The sequence below is a fragment of the Schistocerca nitens genome, chromosome 10 (genome assembly GCF_023898315.1).
Source record: "Schistocerca nitens isolate TAMUIC-IGC-003100 chromosome 10, iqSchNite1.1, whole genome shotgun sequence".
NCBI classification, from domain to species: domain Eukaryota; kingdom Metazoa; phylum Arthropoda; class Insecta; order Orthoptera; family Acrididae; genus Schistocerca; species Schistocerca nitens.
The window spans coordinates 120,622,733-120,639,565 of NC_064623.1; the positions used below are offsets into that span (position 1 = coordinate 120,622,733).

The 16,833-nt window shown below is 40.5% G+C and overlaps 6 non-coding genes across 6 annotated transcripts; all 6 read left to right on the top strand.

Annotated features, from left to right (window-relative positions):
- The first annotated feature begins 2,135 nt into the window (after positions 1-2,135).
- Positions 2,136-2,275, top strand: LOC126210835 (U4 spliceosomal RNA). The gene has a single exon (XR_007540803.1). It is a non-coding gene; the product is annotated as a U4 spliceosomal RNA (small nuclear RNA).
- Positions 2,276-4,599: 2,324 nt separating this feature from the next.
- On the top strand, positions 4,600-4,739 carry LOC126210836 (U4 spliceosomal RNA). The gene has a single exon (XR_007540804.1). It is a non-coding gene; the product is annotated as a U4 spliceosomal RNA (small nuclear RNA).
- A 2,322-nt stretch (positions 4,740-7,061) lies between these two features.
- Positions 7,062-7,201, top strand: LOC126210837 (U4 spliceosomal RNA). Its single transcript, XR_007540805.1, has one exon. It is a non-coding gene; the product is annotated as a U4 spliceosomal RNA (small nuclear RNA).
- A 2,323-nt stretch (positions 7,202-9,524) lies between these two features.
- Positions 9,525-9,664, top strand: LOC126210838 (U4 spliceosomal RNA). Its single transcript, XR_007540806.1, has one exon. It is a non-coding gene; the product is annotated as a U4 spliceosomal RNA (small nuclear RNA).
- A 2,322-nt stretch (positions 9,665-11,986) lies between these two features.
- Positions 11,987-12,126, top strand: LOC126210839 (U4 spliceosomal RNA). The gene has a single exon (XR_007540807.1). It is a non-coding gene; the product is annotated as a U4 spliceosomal RNA (small nuclear RNA).
- A 2,322-nt stretch (positions 12,127-14,448) lies between these two features.
- LOC126210840 (U4 spliceosomal RNA) lies at positions 14,449-14,588 on the top strand. The gene has a single exon (XR_007540808.1). It is a non-coding gene; the product is annotated as a U4 spliceosomal RNA (small nuclear RNA).
- The last annotated feature ends 2,245 nt before the right edge of the window (positions 14,589-16,833 follow it).

The window sequence follows — 16,833 nt, forward strand, 5'->3', positions numbered from 1 at the left end:
TATGTGTGAATAAAGATGTCAATGTGGACAGTTGAAATGTGGCTCTGTCTAGTGGCAATTCTTGCTCCATAGCATACTTGTGGTACACACATGCAGTGATTAGTGATAAATGTAGGATTTGACAAAACTTGTGTCAGAATTTAGGGGAGGAGACTAGGGCAGTACAGTGAGAGTTGGTGAGTGTGTGGGAGGCAGGTGTTGTACTTAATTCATTTTCACAGCACTGCCAGTGTTATAATTTGTGTTTGTGTCCTGATCATTAGATGCATGTTTGATCCTTTTTGGACACTGCTGTGTGTACACCTTGATAATTAGAACTTATGACCATGGAACTGCTGTTGATAATATTTGGCAATGAGTCTGTTGACTTGAGATGATTGATGTGTTAGGCTGCACAGTGCCTAGTAAGGGCACTCACATTGAGGACAGTGTCCTATCTGGTGTGTGTTACACGAAACAGGAAGAACTGTAATGTTGTGCAAGGCTTTGCCTCATTTTGAGAATACATACATGTGCTGTAGTGTGCAGAGCAGAGGGATTGAAAGAAAGGTAAGGGCTAGTAGCTATTTGGATGGTAACTAATGCAGTCCCTGATGTTGAGGTTTTGTTGAACCTTTATGTAGCTTACATGTTTCATCTAAAGGCTACTGGTGGAAAATCTCCTTCATGCAGTGATAACAGTGATTGTGCAGTAGAATTTGGTGGGCTGCAGCCATGGCATTTCCATTTTGAGCAGTGTGATTAGTGCATTTCTTGGTGTATTCGTTGAACTGTAGATTTACTGTGTAAATGTGACACATAATACAGTGTGATAGTTTAAATGGGATGGTGAGCTTAATGATGGTCCAGTGTGCTATGAGAATGTATTGCATGTGGAATACTGAAGAGAGGGAACCAGTGCTTGTGGGGTACATTTTGTGACTGTATCTGTGAATATAAATCAAAGAATGCAATGAAACATACAGTGGTAGAGCAAGTGTAGGTGAGAATTGTAGCAGGAGTCGTGCATTTTTTTTTTTTTTTTTTTTTTTTTTTTTTTTGTGAGCGGAACTAGTTGGCTTGTCATGGCTCATTCTTTCTGTCTCTCTTCATTAGAGAATACGACTCTTCCTATATGCAAGGTGAGCAAAATTTGCTGCCTACTATAGCACAAATGGACCCATAGAAAATGTCTTATTGTTTGGATCTGTTATGAATGGTTGGCACTCGAGATACTATTTAGCACACATTCAGATATTTTCATTTTTGTCAGGCAATATATTAGCTGGGGCCAATGAGACAGCAGGCGGGTTTGGATACTGTTAGCTTTCTATGATTCTTCTTGGACAAGAACATAAACAACAGTAGAGGAGTCCAAAATATATATTTTTGTGCAGGTTGTTTGGCGCAATGTGGAATAAGCGTGTATCTTGTATATTTAAGACTGCAGCACATGTTCCCAGCGCTATGAAGCAATTTACTGACTGATTTCTAGTTGTACTTTCCTGCAAGGTAAACTCATTTCAACAACTTAACCCAGCTACATGAGAGGATTTGTAAATCTCATTTCATTGTGTTTCCAGGGTGCCTACTCTGTTACACAAATATTTCACCCATCGACATTAATCAATTTCACGGCATGATTCGAGTAAAACTAGCATTTTATTACTCAGTACGTCAAACAGCTTTTGCTGAGAAGTGTATGGTTTGTTAAGTTAATGTAAATGCAGCTGGCAGTTTTCTTGGTGTCTAGTACTAACCAGCGGCCACAAAATAACAAAATCTAACGATGAGTCTTAATGGGTGTGCCGGTATCTGCTAAATGAGGTTGTGCTACTTTCGTCCATGTGGGGCTAGGCGAGTGAGCAGTAGCGCGCCTGACGGTCAAGGGGAGAACTACTGTGCAGTTTTGAGCGTTTAAGATGGCGGTGAGTGGGCGTGTAAGCAACTATTAGACACAAGCAGCAAAGAACAGAAATTCTGCCTCTAATAAAATGTATTTTACTGTATTTTCTTCTGTATATTTCTGTATTTGTTTCCCCCAATGGAACTTGAGTAGTGTAAGGTAATACTGATAGGTATCAATGATGCAAGTACTTGTAGGTGTTTGGAACGAACGTCAGGTATAAATAGCAGTGCCAGGCGCTAGGTAGTTAATCTTTGCGCAGTGGCAATATCGTAACCAATGAAGTATAACTGAGGTGCGATTATTGCTAGTTGAAAACTTTTACCAATACCCCGCCAGAGAGATGTGAAATACCGTCTCTGTGGCAATTTTTGGCAACCCCTGAGGGGGTGTAAGTCTCATAGAAACAATGCTTCAAGCTGTGTTTATCTGTGTACTCATTCTGCACTTGTGGAAGTGTTTAGCTGATGGTTGTTAGGGACCATGTACACAGACCAGGCTGTGTTCACTGATGAATTGTGTACATGTCTTAGGCAGCTGGTGAGAAACATTCTCCTCAGTGCAAGATGTTGTGCAACTGCTATGTGTGAATAAAGATGTCAATGTGGACAGTTGAAATGTGGCTCTGTCTAGTGGCAATTCTTGCTCCATAGCATACTTGTGGTACACACATGCAGTGATTAGTGATAAATGTAGGATTTGACAAAACTTGTGTCAGAATTTAGGGGAGGAGACTAGGGCAGTACAGTGAGAGTTGGTGAGTGTGTGGGAGGCAGGTGTTGTACTTAATTCATTTTCACAGCACTGCCAGTGTTATAATTTGTGTTTGTGTCCTGATCATTAGATGCATGTTTGATCCTTTTTGGACACTGCTGTGTGTACACCTTGATAATTAGAACTTATGACCATGGAACTGCTGTTGATAATATTTGGCAATGAGTCTGTTGACTTGAGATGATTGATGTGTTAGGCTGCACAGTGCCTAGTAAGGGCACTCACATTGAGGACAGTGTCCTATCTGGTGTGTGTTACACGAAACAGGAAGAACTGTAATGTTGTGCAAGGCTTTGCCTCATTTTGAGAATACATACATGTGCTGTAGTGTGCAGAGCAGAGGGATTGAAAGAAAGGTAAGGGCTAGTAGCTATTTGGATGGTAACTAATGCAGTCCCTGATGTTGAGGTTTTGTTGAACCTTTATGTAGCTTACATGTTTCATCTAAAGGCTACTGGTGGAAAATCTCCTTCATGCAGTGATAACAGTGATTGTGCAGTAGAATTTGGTGGGCTGCAGCCATGGCATTTCCATTTTGAGCAGTGTGATTAGTGCATTTCTTGGTGTATTCGTTGAACTGTAGATTTACTGTGTAAATGTGACACATAATACAGTGTGATAGTTTAAATGGGATGGTGAGCTTAATGATGGTCCAGTGTGCTATGAGAATGTATTGCATGTGGAATACTGAAGAGAGGGAACCAGTGCTTGTGGGGTACATTTTGTGACTGTATCTGTGAATATAAATCAAAGAATGCAATGAAACATACAGTGGTAGAGCAAGTGTAGGTGAGAATTGTAGCAGGAGTCGTGCATTTTTTTTTTTTTTTTTTTTTTTTTTTTTTGTGAGCGGAACTAGTTGGCTTGTCATGGCTCATTCTTTCTGTCTCTCTTCATTAGAGAATACGACTCTTCCTATATGCAAGGTGAGCAAAATTTGCTGCCTACTATAGCACAAATGGACCCATAGAAAATGTCTTATTGTTTGGATCTGTTATGAATGGTTGGCACTCGAGATACTATTTAGCACACATTCAGATATTTTCATTTTTGTCAGGCAATATATTAGCTGGGGCCAATGAGACAGCAGGCGGGTTTGGATACTGTTAGCTTTCTATGATTCTTCTTGGACAAGAACATAAACAACAGTAGAGGAGTCCAAAATATATATTTTTGTGCAGGTTGTTTGGCGCAATGTGGAATAAGCGTGTATCTTGTATATTTAAGACTGCAGCACATGTTCCCAGCGCTATGAAGCAATTTACTGACTGATTTCTAGTTGTACTTTCCTGCAAGGTAAACTCATTTCAACAACTTAACCCAGCTACATGAGAGGATTTGTAAATCTCATTTCATTGTGTTTCCAGGGTGCCTACTCTGTTACACAAATATTTCACCCATCGACATTAATCAATTTCACGGCATGATTCGAGTAAAACTAGCATTTTATTGCTCAGTACGTCAAACAGCTTTTGCTGAGAAGTGTATGGTTTGTTAAGTTAATGTAAATGCAGCTGGCAGTTTTCTTGGTGTCTAGTACTAACCAGCGGCCACAAAATAACAAAATCTAACGATGAGTCTTAATGGGTGTGCCGGTATCTGCTAAATGAGGTTGTGCTACTTTCGTCCATGTGGGGCTAGGCGAGTGAGCAGTAGCGCGCCTGACGGTCAAGGGGAGAACTACTGTGCAGTTTTGAGCGTTTAAGATGGCGGTGAGTGGGCGTGTAAGCAACTATTAGACACAAGCAGCAAAGAACAGAAATTCTGCCTCTAATAAAATGTATTTTACTGTATTTTCTTCTGTATATTTCTGTATTTGTTTCCCCCAATGGAACTTGAGTAGTGTAAGGTAATACTGATAGGTATCAATGATGCAAGTACTTGTAGGTGTTTGGAACGAACGTCAGGTATAAATAGCAGTGCCAGGCGCTAGGTAGTTAATCTTTGCGCAGTGGCAATATCGTAACCAATGAAGTATAACTGAGGTGCGATTATTGCTAGTTGAAAACTTTTACCAATACCCCGCCAGAGAGATGTGAAATACCGTCTCTGTGGCAATTTTTGGCAACCCCTGAGGGGGTGTAAGTCTCATAGAAACAATGCTTCAAGCTGTGTTTATCTGTGTACTCATTCTGCACTTGTGGAAGTGTTTAGCTGATGGTTGTTAGGGACCATGTACACAGACCAGGCTGTGTTCACTGATGAATTGTGTACATGTCTTAGGCAGCTGGTGAGAAACATTCTCCTCAGTGCAAGATGTTGTGCAACTGCTATGTGTGAATAAAGATGTCAATGTGGACAGTTGAAATGTGGCTCTGTCTAGTGGCAATTCTTGCTCCATAGCATACTTGTGGTACACACATGCAGTGATTAGTGATAAATGTAGGATTTGACAAAACTTGTGTCAGAATTTAGGGGAGGAGACTAGGGCAGTACAGTGAGAGTTGGTGAGTGTGTGGGAGGCAGGTGTTGTACTTAATTCATTTTCACAGCACTGCCAGTGTTATAATTTGTGTTTGTGTCCTGATCATTAGATGCATGTTTGATCCTTTTTGGACACTGCTGTGTGTACACCTTGATAATTAGAACTTATGACCATGGAACTGCTGTTGATAATATTTGGCAATGAGTCTGTTGACTTGAGATGATTGATGTGTTAGGCTGCACAGTGCCTAGTAAGGGCACTCACATTGAGGACAGTGTCCTATCTGGTGTGTGTTACACGAAACAGGAAGAACTGTAATGTTGTGCAAGGCTTTGCCTCATTTTGAGAATACATACATGTGCTGTAGTGTGCAGAGCAGAGGGATTGAAAGAAAGGTAAGGGCTAGTAGCTATTTGGATGGTAACTAATGCAGTCCCTGATGTTGAGGTTTTGTTGAACCTTTATGTAGCTTACATGTTTCATCTAAAGGCTACTGGTGGAAAATCTCCTTCATGCAGTGATAACAGTGATTGTGCAGTAGAATTTGGTGGGCTGCAGCCATGGCATTTCCATTTTGAGCAGTGTGATTAGTGCATTTCTTGGTGTATTCGTTGAACTGTAGATTTACTGTGTAAATGTGACACATAATACAGTGTGATAGTTTAAATGGGATGGTGAGCTTAATGATGGTCCAGTGTGCTATGAGAATGTATTGCATGTGGAATACTGAAGAGAGGGAACCAGTGCTTGTGGGGTACATTTTGTGACTGTATCTGTGAATATAAATCAAAGAATGCAATGAAACATACAGTGGTAGAGCAAGTGTAGGTGAGAATTGTAGCAGGAGTCGTGCATTTTTTTTTTTTTTTTTTTTTTTTTTTTGTGAGCGGAACTAGTTGGCTTGTCATGGCTCATTCTTTCTGTCTCTCTTCATTAGAGAATACGACTCTTCCTATATGCAAGGTGAGCAAAATTTGCTGCCTACTATAGCACAAATGGACCCATAGAAAATGTCTTATTGTTTGGATCTGTTATGAATGGTTGGCACTCGAGATACTATTTAGCACACATTCAGATATTTTCATTTTTGTCAGGCAATATATTAGCTGGGGCCAATGAGACAGCAGGCGGGTTTGGATACTGTTAGCTTTCTATGATTCTTCTTGGACAAGAACATAAACAACAGTAGAGGAGTCCAAAATATATATTTTTGTGCAGGTTGTTTGGCGCAATGTGGAATAAGCGTGTATCTTGTATATTTAAGACTGCAGCACATGTTCCCAGCGCTATGAAGCAATTTACTGACTGATTTCTAGTTGTACTTTCCTGCAAGGTAAACTCATTTCAACAACTTAACCCAGCTACATGAGAGGATTTGTAAATCTCATTTCATTGTGTTTCCAGGGTGCCTACTCTGTTACACAAATATTTCACCCATCGACATTAATCAATTTCACGGCATGATTCGAGTAAAACTAGCATTTTATTGCTCAGTACGTCAAACAGCTTTTGCTGAGAAGTGTATGGTTTGTTAAGTTAATGTAAATGCAGCTGGCAGTTTTCTTGGTGTCTAGTACTAACCAGCGGCCACAAAATAACAAAATCTAACGATGAGTCTTAATGGGTGTGCCGGTATCTGCTAAATGAGGTTGTGCTACTTTCGTCCATGTGGGGCTAGGCGAGTGAGCAGTAGCGCGCCTGACGGTCAAGGGGAGAACTACTGTGCAGTTTTGAGCGTTTAAGATGGCGGTGAGTGGGCGTGTAAGCAACTATTAGACACAAGCAGCAAAGAACAGAAATTCTGCCTCTAATAAAATGTATTTTACTGTATTTTCTTCTGTATATTTCTGTATTTGTTTCCCCCAATGGAACTTGAGTAGTGTAAGGTAATACTGATAGGTATCAATGATGCAAGTACTTGTAGGTGTTTGGAACGAACGTCAGGTATAAATAGCAGTGCCAGGCGCTAGGTAGTTAATCTTTGCGCAGTGGCAATATCGTAACCAATGAAGTATAACTGAGGTGCGATTATTGCTAGTTGAAAACTTTTACCAATACCCCGCCAGAGAGATGTGAAATACCGTCTCTGTGGCAATTTTTGGCAACCCCTGAGGGGGTGTAAGTCTCATAGAAACAATGCTTCAAGCTGTGTTTATCTGTGTACTCATTCTGCACTTGTGGAAGTGTTTAGCTGATGGTTGTTAGGGACCATGTACACAGACCAGGCTGTGTTCACTGATGAATTGTGTACATGTCTTAGGCAGCTGGTGAGAAACATTCTCCTCAGTGCAAGATGTTGTGCAACTGCTATGTGTGAATAAAGATGTCAATGTGGACAGTTGAAATGTGGCTCTGTCTAGTGGCAATTCTTGCTCCATAGCATACTTGTGGTACACACATGCAGTGATTAGTGATAAATGTAGGATTTGACAAAACTTGTGTCAGAATTTAGGGGAGGAGACTAGGGCAGTACAGTGAGAGTTGGTGAGTGTGTGGGAGGCAGGTGTTGTACTTAATTCATTTTCACAGCACTGCCAGTGTTATAATTTGTGTTTGTGTCCTGATCATTAGATGCATGTTTGATCCTTTTTGGACACTGCTGTGTGTACACCTTGATAATTAGAACTTATGACCATGGAACTGCTGTTGATAATATTTGGCAATGAGTCTGTTGACTTGAGATGATTGATGTGTTAGGCTGCACAGTGCCTAGTAAGGGCACTCACATTGAGGACAGTGTCCTATCTGGTGTGTGTTACACGAAACAGGAAGAACTGTAATGTTGTGCAAGGCTTTGCCTCATTTTGAGAATACATACATGTGCTGTAGTGTGCAGAGCAGAGGGATTGAAAGAAAGGTAAGGGCTAGTAGCTATTTGGATGGTAACTAATGCAGTCCCTGATGTTGAGGTTTTGTTGAACCTTTATGTAGCTTACATGTTTCATCTAAAGGCTACTGGTGGAAAATCTCCTTCATGCAGTGATAACAGTGATTGTGCAGTAGAATTTGGTGGGCTGCAGCCATGGCATTTCCATTTTGAGCAGTGTGATTAGTGCATTTCTTGGTGTATTCGTTGAACTGTAGATTTACTGTGTAAATGTGACACATAATACAGTGTGATAGTTTAAATGGGATGGTGAGCTTAATGATGGTCCAGTGTGCTATGAGAATGTATTGCATGTGGAATACTGAAGAGAGGGAACCAGTGCTTGTGGGGTACATTTTGTGACTGTATCTGTGAATATAAATCAAAGAATGCAATGAAACATACAGTGGTAGAGCAAGTGTAGGTGAGAATTGTAGCAGGAGTCGTGCATTTTTTTTTTTTTTTTTTTTTTTTTTTTTGTGAGCGGAACTAGTTGGCTTGTCATGGCTCATTCTTTCTGTCTCTCTTCATTAGAGAATACGACTCTTCCTATATGCAAGGTGAGCAAAATTTGCTGCCTACTATAGCACAAATGGACCCATAGAAAATGTCTTATTGTTTGGATCTGTTATGAATGGTTGGCACTCGAGATACTATTTAGCACACATTCAGATATTTTCATTTTTGTCAGGCAATATATTAGCTGGGGCCAATGAGACAGCAGGCGGGTTTGGATACTGTTAGCTTTCTATGATTCTTCTTGGACAAGAACATAAACAACAGTAGAGGAGTCCAAAATATATATTTTTGTGCAGGTTGTTTGGCGCAATGTGGAATAAGCGTGTATCTTGTATATTTAAGACTGCAGCACATGTTCCCAGCGCTATGAAGCAATTTACTGACTGATTTCTAGTTGTACTTTCCTGCAAGGTAAACTCATTTCAACAACTTAACCCAGCTACATGAGAGGATTTGTAAATCTCATTTCATTGTGTTTCCAGGGTGCCTACTCTGTTACACAAATATTTCACCCATCGACATTAATCAATTTCACGGCATGATTCGAGTAAAACTAGCATTTTATTGCTCAGTACGTCAAACAGCTTTTGCTGAGAAGTGTATGGTTTGTTAAGTTAATGTAAATGCAGCTGGCAGTTTTCTTGGTGTCTAGTACTAACCAGCGGCCACAAAATAACAAAATCTAACGATGAGTCTTAATGGGTGTGCCGGTATCTGCTAAATGAGGTTGTGCTACTTTCGTCCATGTGGGGCTAGGCGAGTGAGCAGTAGCGCGCCTGACGGTCAAGGGGAGAACTACTGTGCAGTTTTGAGCGTTTAAGATGGCGGTGAGTGGGCGTGTAAGCAACTATTAGACACAAGCAGCAAAGAACAGAAATTCTGCCTCTAATAAAATGTATTTTACTGTATTTTCTTCTGTATATTTCTGTATTTGTTTCCCCCAATGGAACTTGAGTAGTGTAAGGTAATACTGATAGGTATCAATGATGCAAGTACTTGTAGGTGTTTGGAACGAACGTCAGGTATAAATAGCAGTGCCAGGCGCTAGGTAGTTAATCTTTGCGCAGTGGCAATATCGTAACCAATGAAGTATAACTGAGGTGCGATTATTGCTAGTTGAAAACTTTTACCAATACCCCGCCAGAGAGATGTGAAATACCGTCTCTGTGGCAATTTTTGGCAACCCCTGAGGGGGTGTAAGTCTCATAGAAACAATGCTTCAAGCTGTGTTTATCTGTGTACTCATTCTGCACTTGTGGAAGTGTTTAGCTGATGGTTGTTAGGGACCATGTACACAGACCAGGCTGTGTTCACTGATGAATTGTGTACATGTCTTAGGCAGCTGGTGAGAAACATTCTCCTCAGTGCAAGATGTTGTGCAACTGCTATGTGTGAATAAAGATGTCAATGTGGACAGTTGAAATGTGGCTCTGTCTAGTGGCAATTCTTGCTCCATAGCATACTTGTGGTACACACATGCAGTGATTAGTGATAAATGTAGGATTTGACAAAACTTGTGTCAGAATTTAGGGGAGGAGACTAGGGCAGTACAGTGAGAGTTGGTGAGTGTGTGGGAGGCAGGTGTTGTACTTAATTCATTTTCACAGCACTGCCAGTGTTATAATTTGTGTTTGTGTCCTGATCATTAGATGCATGTTTGATCCTTTTTGGACACTGCTGTGTGTACACCTTGATAATTAGAACTTATGACCATGGAACTGCTGTTGATAATATTTGGCAATGAGTCTGTTGACTTGAGATGATTGATGTGTTAGGCTGCACAGTGCCTAGTAAGGGCACTCACATTGAGGACAGTGTCCTATCTGGTGTGTGTTACACGAAACAGGAAGAACTGTAATGTTGTGCAAGGCTTTGCCTCATTTTGAGAATACATACATGTGCTGTAGTGTGCAGAGCAGAGGGATTGAAAGAAAGGTAAGGGCTAGTAGCTATTTGGATGGTAACTAATGCAGTCCCTGATGTTGAGGTTTTGTTGAACCTTTATGTAGCTTACATGTTTCATCTAAAGGCTACTGGTGGAAAATCTCCTTCATGCAGTGATAACAGTGATTGTGCAGTAGAATTTGGTGGGCTGCAGCCATGGCATTTCCATTTTGAGCAGTGTGATTAGTGCATTTCTTGGTGTATTCGTTGAACTGTAGATTTACTGTGTAAATGTGACACATAATACAGTGTGATAGTTTAAATGGGATGGTGAGCTTAATGATGGTCCAGTGTGCTATGAGAATGTATTGCATGTGGAATACTGAAGAGAGGGAACCAGTGCTTGTGGGGTACATTTTGTGACTGTATCTGTGAATATAAATCAAAGAATGCAATGAAACATACAGTGGTAGAGCAAGTGTAGGTGAGAATTGTAGCAGGAGTCGTGCATTTTTTTTTTTTTTTTTTTTTTTTTTTTGTGAGCGGAACTAGTTGGCTTGTCATGGCTCATTCTTTCTGTCTCTCTTCATTAGAGAATACGACTCTTCCTATATGCAAGGTGAGCAAAATTTGCTGCCTACTATAGCACAAATGGACCCATAGAAAATGTCTTATTGTTTGGATCTGTTATGAATGGTTGGCACTCGAGATACTATTTAGCACACATTCAGATATTTTCATTTTTGTCAGGCAATATATTAGCTGGGGCCAATGAGACAGCAGGCGGGTTTGGATACTGTTAGCTTTCTATGATTCTTCTTGGACAAGAACATAAACAACAGTAGAGGAGTCCAAAATATATATTTTTGTGCAGGTTGTTTGGCGCAATGTGGAATAAGCGTGTATCTTGTATATTTAAGACTGCAGCACATGTTCCCAGCGCTATGAAGCAATTTACTGACTGATTTCTAGTTGTACTTTCCTGCAAGGTAAACTCATTTCAACAACTTAACCCAGCTACATGAGAGGATTTGTAAATCTCATTTCATTGTGTTTCCAGGGTGCCTACTCTGTTACACAAATATTTCACCCATCGACATTAATCAATTTCACGGCATGATTCGAGTAAAACTAGCATTTTATTGCTCAGTACGTCAAACAGCTTTTGCTGAGAAGTGTATGGTTTGTTAAGTTAATGTAAATGCAGCTGGCAGTTTTCTTGGTGTCTAGTACTAACCAGCGGCCACAAAATAACAAAATCTAACGATGAGTCTTAATGGGTGTGCCGGTATCTGCTAAATGAGGTTGTGCTACTTTCGTCCATGTGGGGCTAGGCGAGTGAGCAGTAGCGCGCCTGACGGTCAAGGGGAGAACTACTGTGCAGTTTTGAGCGTTTAAGATGGCGGTGAGTGGGCGTGTAAGCAACTATTAGACACAAGCAGCAAAGAACAGAAATTCTGCCTCTAATAAAATGTATTTTACTGTATTTTCTTCTGTATATTTCTGTATTTGTTTCCCCCAATGGAACTTGAGTAGTGTAAGGTAATACTGATAGGTATCAATGATGCAAGTACTTGTAGGTGTTTGGAACGAACGTCAGGTATAAATAGCAGTGCCAGGCGCTAGGTAGTTAATCTTTGCGCAGTGGCAATATCGTAACCAATGAAGTATAACTGAGGTGCGATTATTGCTAGTTGAAAACTTTTACCAATACCCCGCCAGAGAGATGTGAAATACCGTCTCTGTGGCAATTTTTGGCAACCCCTGAGGGGGTGTAAGTCTCATAGAAACAATGCTTCAAGCTGTGTTTATCTGTGTACTCATTCTGCACTTGTGGAAGTGTTTAGCTGATGGTTGTTAGGGACCATGTACACAGACCAGGCTGTGTTCACTGATGAATTGTGTACATGTCTTAGGCAGCTGGTGAGAAACATTCTCCTCAGTGCAAGATGTTGTGCAACTGCTATGTGTGAATAAAGATGTCAATGTGGACAGTTGAAATGTGGCTCTGTCTAGTGGCAATTCTTGCTCCATAGCATACTTGTGGTACACACATGCAGTGATTAGTGATAAATGTAGGATTTGACAAAACTTGTGTCAGAATTTAGGGGAGGAGACTAGGGCAGTACAGTGAGAGTTGGTGAGTGTGTGGGAGGCAGGTGTTGTACTTAATTCATTTTCACAGCACTGCCAGTGTTATAATTTGTGTTTGTGTCCTGATCATTAGATGCATGTTTGATCCTTTTTGGACACTGCTGTGTGTACACCTTGATAATTAGAACTTATGACCATGGAACTGCTGTTGATAATATTTGGCAATGAGTCTGTTGACTTGAGATGATTGATGTGTTAGGCTGCACAGTGCCTAGTAAGGGCACTCACATTGAGGACAGTGTCCTATCTGGTGTGTGTTACACGAAACAGGAAGAACTGTAATGTTGTGCAAGGCTTTGCCTCATTTTGAGAATACATACATGTGCTGTAGTGTGCAGAGCAGAGGGATTGAAAGAAAGGTAAGGGCTAGTAGCTATTTGGATGGTAACTAATGCAGTCCCTGATGTTGAGGTTTTGTTGAACCTTTATGTAGCTTACATGTTTCATCTAAAGGCTACTGGTGGAAAATCTCCTTCATGCAGTGATAACAGTGATTGTGCAGTAGAATTTGGTGGGCTGCAGCCATGGCATTTCCATTTTGAACAGTGTGATTAGTGCATTTCTTGGTGTATTCGTTGAACTGTAGATTTACTGTGTAAATGTGACACATAATACAGTGTGATAGTTTAAATGGGATGGTGAGCTTAATGATGGTCCAGTGTGCTATGAGAATGTATTGCATGTGGAATACTGAAGAGAGGGAACCAGTGCTTGTGGGGTACATTTTGTGACTGTATCTGTGAATATAAATCAAAGAATGCAATGAAACATACAGTGGTAGAGCAAGTGTAGGTGAGAATTGTAGCAGGAGTCGTGCATTTTTTTTTTTTTTTTTTTTTTTTTTTTGTGAGCGGAACTAGTTGGCTTGTCATGGCTCATTCTTTCTGTCTCTCTTCATTAGAGAATACGACTCTTCCTATATGCAAGGTGAGCAAAATTTGCTGCCTACTATAGCACAAATGGACCCATAGAAAATGTCTTATTGTTTGGATCTGTTATGAATGGTTGGCACTCGAGATACTATTTAGCACACATTCAGATATTTTCATTTTTGTCAGGCAATATATTAGCTGGGGCCAATGAGACAGCAGGCGGGTTTGGATACTGTTAGCTTTCTATGATTCTTCTTGGACAAGAACATAAACAACAGTAGAGGAGTCCAAAATATATATTTTTGTGCAGGTTGTTTGGCGCAATGTGGAATAAGCGTGTATCTTGTATATTTAAGACTGCAGCACATGTTCCCAGCGCTATGAAGCAATTTACTGACTGATTTCTAGTTGTACTTTCCTGCAAGGTAAACTCATTTCAACAACTTAACCCAGCTACATGAGAGGATTTGTAAATCTCATTTCATTGTGTTTCCAGGGTGCCTACTCTGTTACACAAATATTTCACCCATCGACATTAATCAATTTCACGGCATGATTCGAGTAAAACTAGCATTTTATTGCTCAGTACGTCAAACAGCTTTTGCTGAGAAGTGTATGGTTTGTTAAGTTAATGTAAATGCAGCTGGCAGTTTTCTTGGTGTCTAGTACTAACCAGCGGCCACAAAATAACAAAATCTAACGATGAGTCTTAATGGGTGTGCCGGTATCTGCTAAATGAGGTTGTGCTACTTTCGTCCATGTGGGGCTAGGCGAGTGAGCAGTAGCGCGCCTGACGGTCAAGGGGAGAACTACTGTGCAGTTTTGAGCGTTTAAGATGGCGGTGAGTGGGCGTGTAAGCAACTATTAGACACAAGCAGCAAAGAACAGAAATTCTGCCTCTAATAAAATGTATTTTACTGTATTTTCTTCTGTATATTTCTGTATTTGTTTCCCCCAATGGAACTTGAGTAGTGTAAGGTAATACTGATAGGTATCAATGATGCAAGTACTTGTAGGTGTTTGGAACGAACGTCAGGTATAAATAGCAGTGCCAGGCGCTAGGTAGTTAATCTTTGCGCAGTGGCAATATCGTAACCAATGAAGTATAACTGAGGTGCGATTATTGCTAGTTGAAAACTTTTACCAATACCCCGCCAGAGAGATGTGAAATACCGTCTCTGTGGCAATTTTTGGCAACCCCTGAGGGGGTGTAAGTCTCATAGAAACAATGCTTCAAGCTGTGTTTATCTGTGTACTCATTCTGCACTTGTGGAAGTGTTTAGCTGATGGTTGTTAGGGACCATGTACACAGACCAGGCTGTGTTCACTGATGAATTGTGTACATGTCTTAGGCAGCTGGTGAGAAACATTCTCCTCAGTGCAAGATGTTGTGCAACTGCTATGTGTGAATAAAGATGTCAATGTGGACAGTTGAAATGTGGCTCTGTCTAGTGGCAATTCTTGCTCCATAGCATACTTGTGGTACACACATGCAGTGATTAGTGATAAATGTAGGATTTGACAAAACTTGTGTCAGAATTTAGGGGAGGAGACTAGGGCAGTACAGTGAGAGTTGGTGAGTGTGTGGGAGGCAGGTGTTGTACTTAATTCATTTTCACAGCACTGCCAGTGTTATAATTTGTGTTTGTGTCCTGATCATTAGATGCATGTTTGATCCTTTTTGGACACTGCTGTGTGTACACCTTGATAATTAGAACTTATGACCATGGAACTGCTGTTGATAATATTTGGCAATGAGTCTGTTGACTTGAGATGATTGATGTGTTAGGCTGCACAGTGCCTAGTAAGGGCACTCACATTGAGGACAGTGTCCTATCTGGTGTGTGTTACACGAAACAGGAAGAACTGTAATGTTGTGCAAGGCTTTGCCTCATTTTGAGAATACATACATGTGCTGTAGTGTGCAGAGCAGAGGGATTGAAAGAAAGGTAAGGGCTAGTAGCTATTTGGATGGTAACTAATGCAGTCCCTGATGTTGAGGTTTTGTTGAACCTTTATGTAGCTTACATGTTTCATCTAAAGGCTACTGGTGGAAAATCTCCTTCATGCAGTGATAACAGTGATTGTGCAGTAGAATTTGGTGGGCTGCAGCCATGGCATTTCCATTTTGAGCAGTGTGATTAGTGCATTTCTTGGTGTATTCGTTGAACTGTAGATTTACTGTGTAAATGTGACACATAATACAGTGTGATAGTTTAAATGGGATGGTGAGCTTAATGATGGTCCAGTGTGCTATGAGAATGTATTGCATGTGGAATACTGAAGAGAGGGAACCAGTGCTTGTGGGGTACATTTTGTGACTGTATCTGTGAATATAAATCAAAGAATGCAATGAAACATACAGTGGTAGAGCAAGTGTAGGTGAGAATTGTAGCAGGAGTCGTGCATTTTTTTTTTTTTTTTTTTTTTTTTTTTTGTGAGCGGAACTAGTTGGCTTGTCATGGCTCATTCTTTCTGTCTCTCTTCATTAGAGAATACGACTCTTCCTATATGCAAGGTGAGCAAAATTTGCTGCCTACTATAGCACAAATGGACCCATAGAAAATGTCTTATTGTTTGGATCTGTTATGAATGGTTGGCACTCGAGATACTATTTAGCACACATTCAGATATTTTCATTTTTGTCAGGCAATATATTAGCTGGGGCCAATGAGACAGCAGGCGGGTTTGGATACTGTTAGCTTTCTATGATTCTTCTTGGACAAGAACATAAACAACAGTAGAGGAGTCCAAAATATATATTTTTGTGCAGGTTGTTTGGCGCAATGTGGAATAAGCGTGTATCTTGTATATTTAAGACTGCAGCACATGTTCCCAGCGCTATGAAGCAATTTACTGACTGATTTCTAGTTGTACTTTCCTGCAAGGTAAACTCATTTCAACAACTTAACCCAGCTACATGAGAGGATTTGTAAATCTCATTTCATTGTGTTTCCAGGGTGCCTACTCTGTTACACAAATATTTCACCCATCGACATTAATCAATTTCACGGCATGATTCGAGTAAAACTAGCATTTTATTGCTCAGTACGTCAAACAGCTTTTGCTGAGAAGTGTATGGTTTGTTAAGTTAATGTAAATGCAGCTGGCAGTTTTCTTGGTGTCTAGTACTAACCAGCGGCCACAAAATAACAAAATCTAACGATGAGTCTTAATGGGTGTGCCGGTATCTGCTAAATGAGGTTGTGCTACTTTCGTCCATGTGGGGCTAGGCGAGTGAGCAGTAGCGCGCCTGACGGTCAAGGGGAGAACTACTGTGCAGTTTTGAGCGTTTAAGATGGCGGTGAGTGGGCGTGTAAGCAACTATTAGACACAAGCAGCAAAGAACAGAAATTCTGCCTCTAATAAAATGTATTTTACTGTATTTTCTTCTGTATATTTCTGTATTTGTTTCCCCCAATGGAACTTGAGTAGTGTAAGGTAATACTGATAG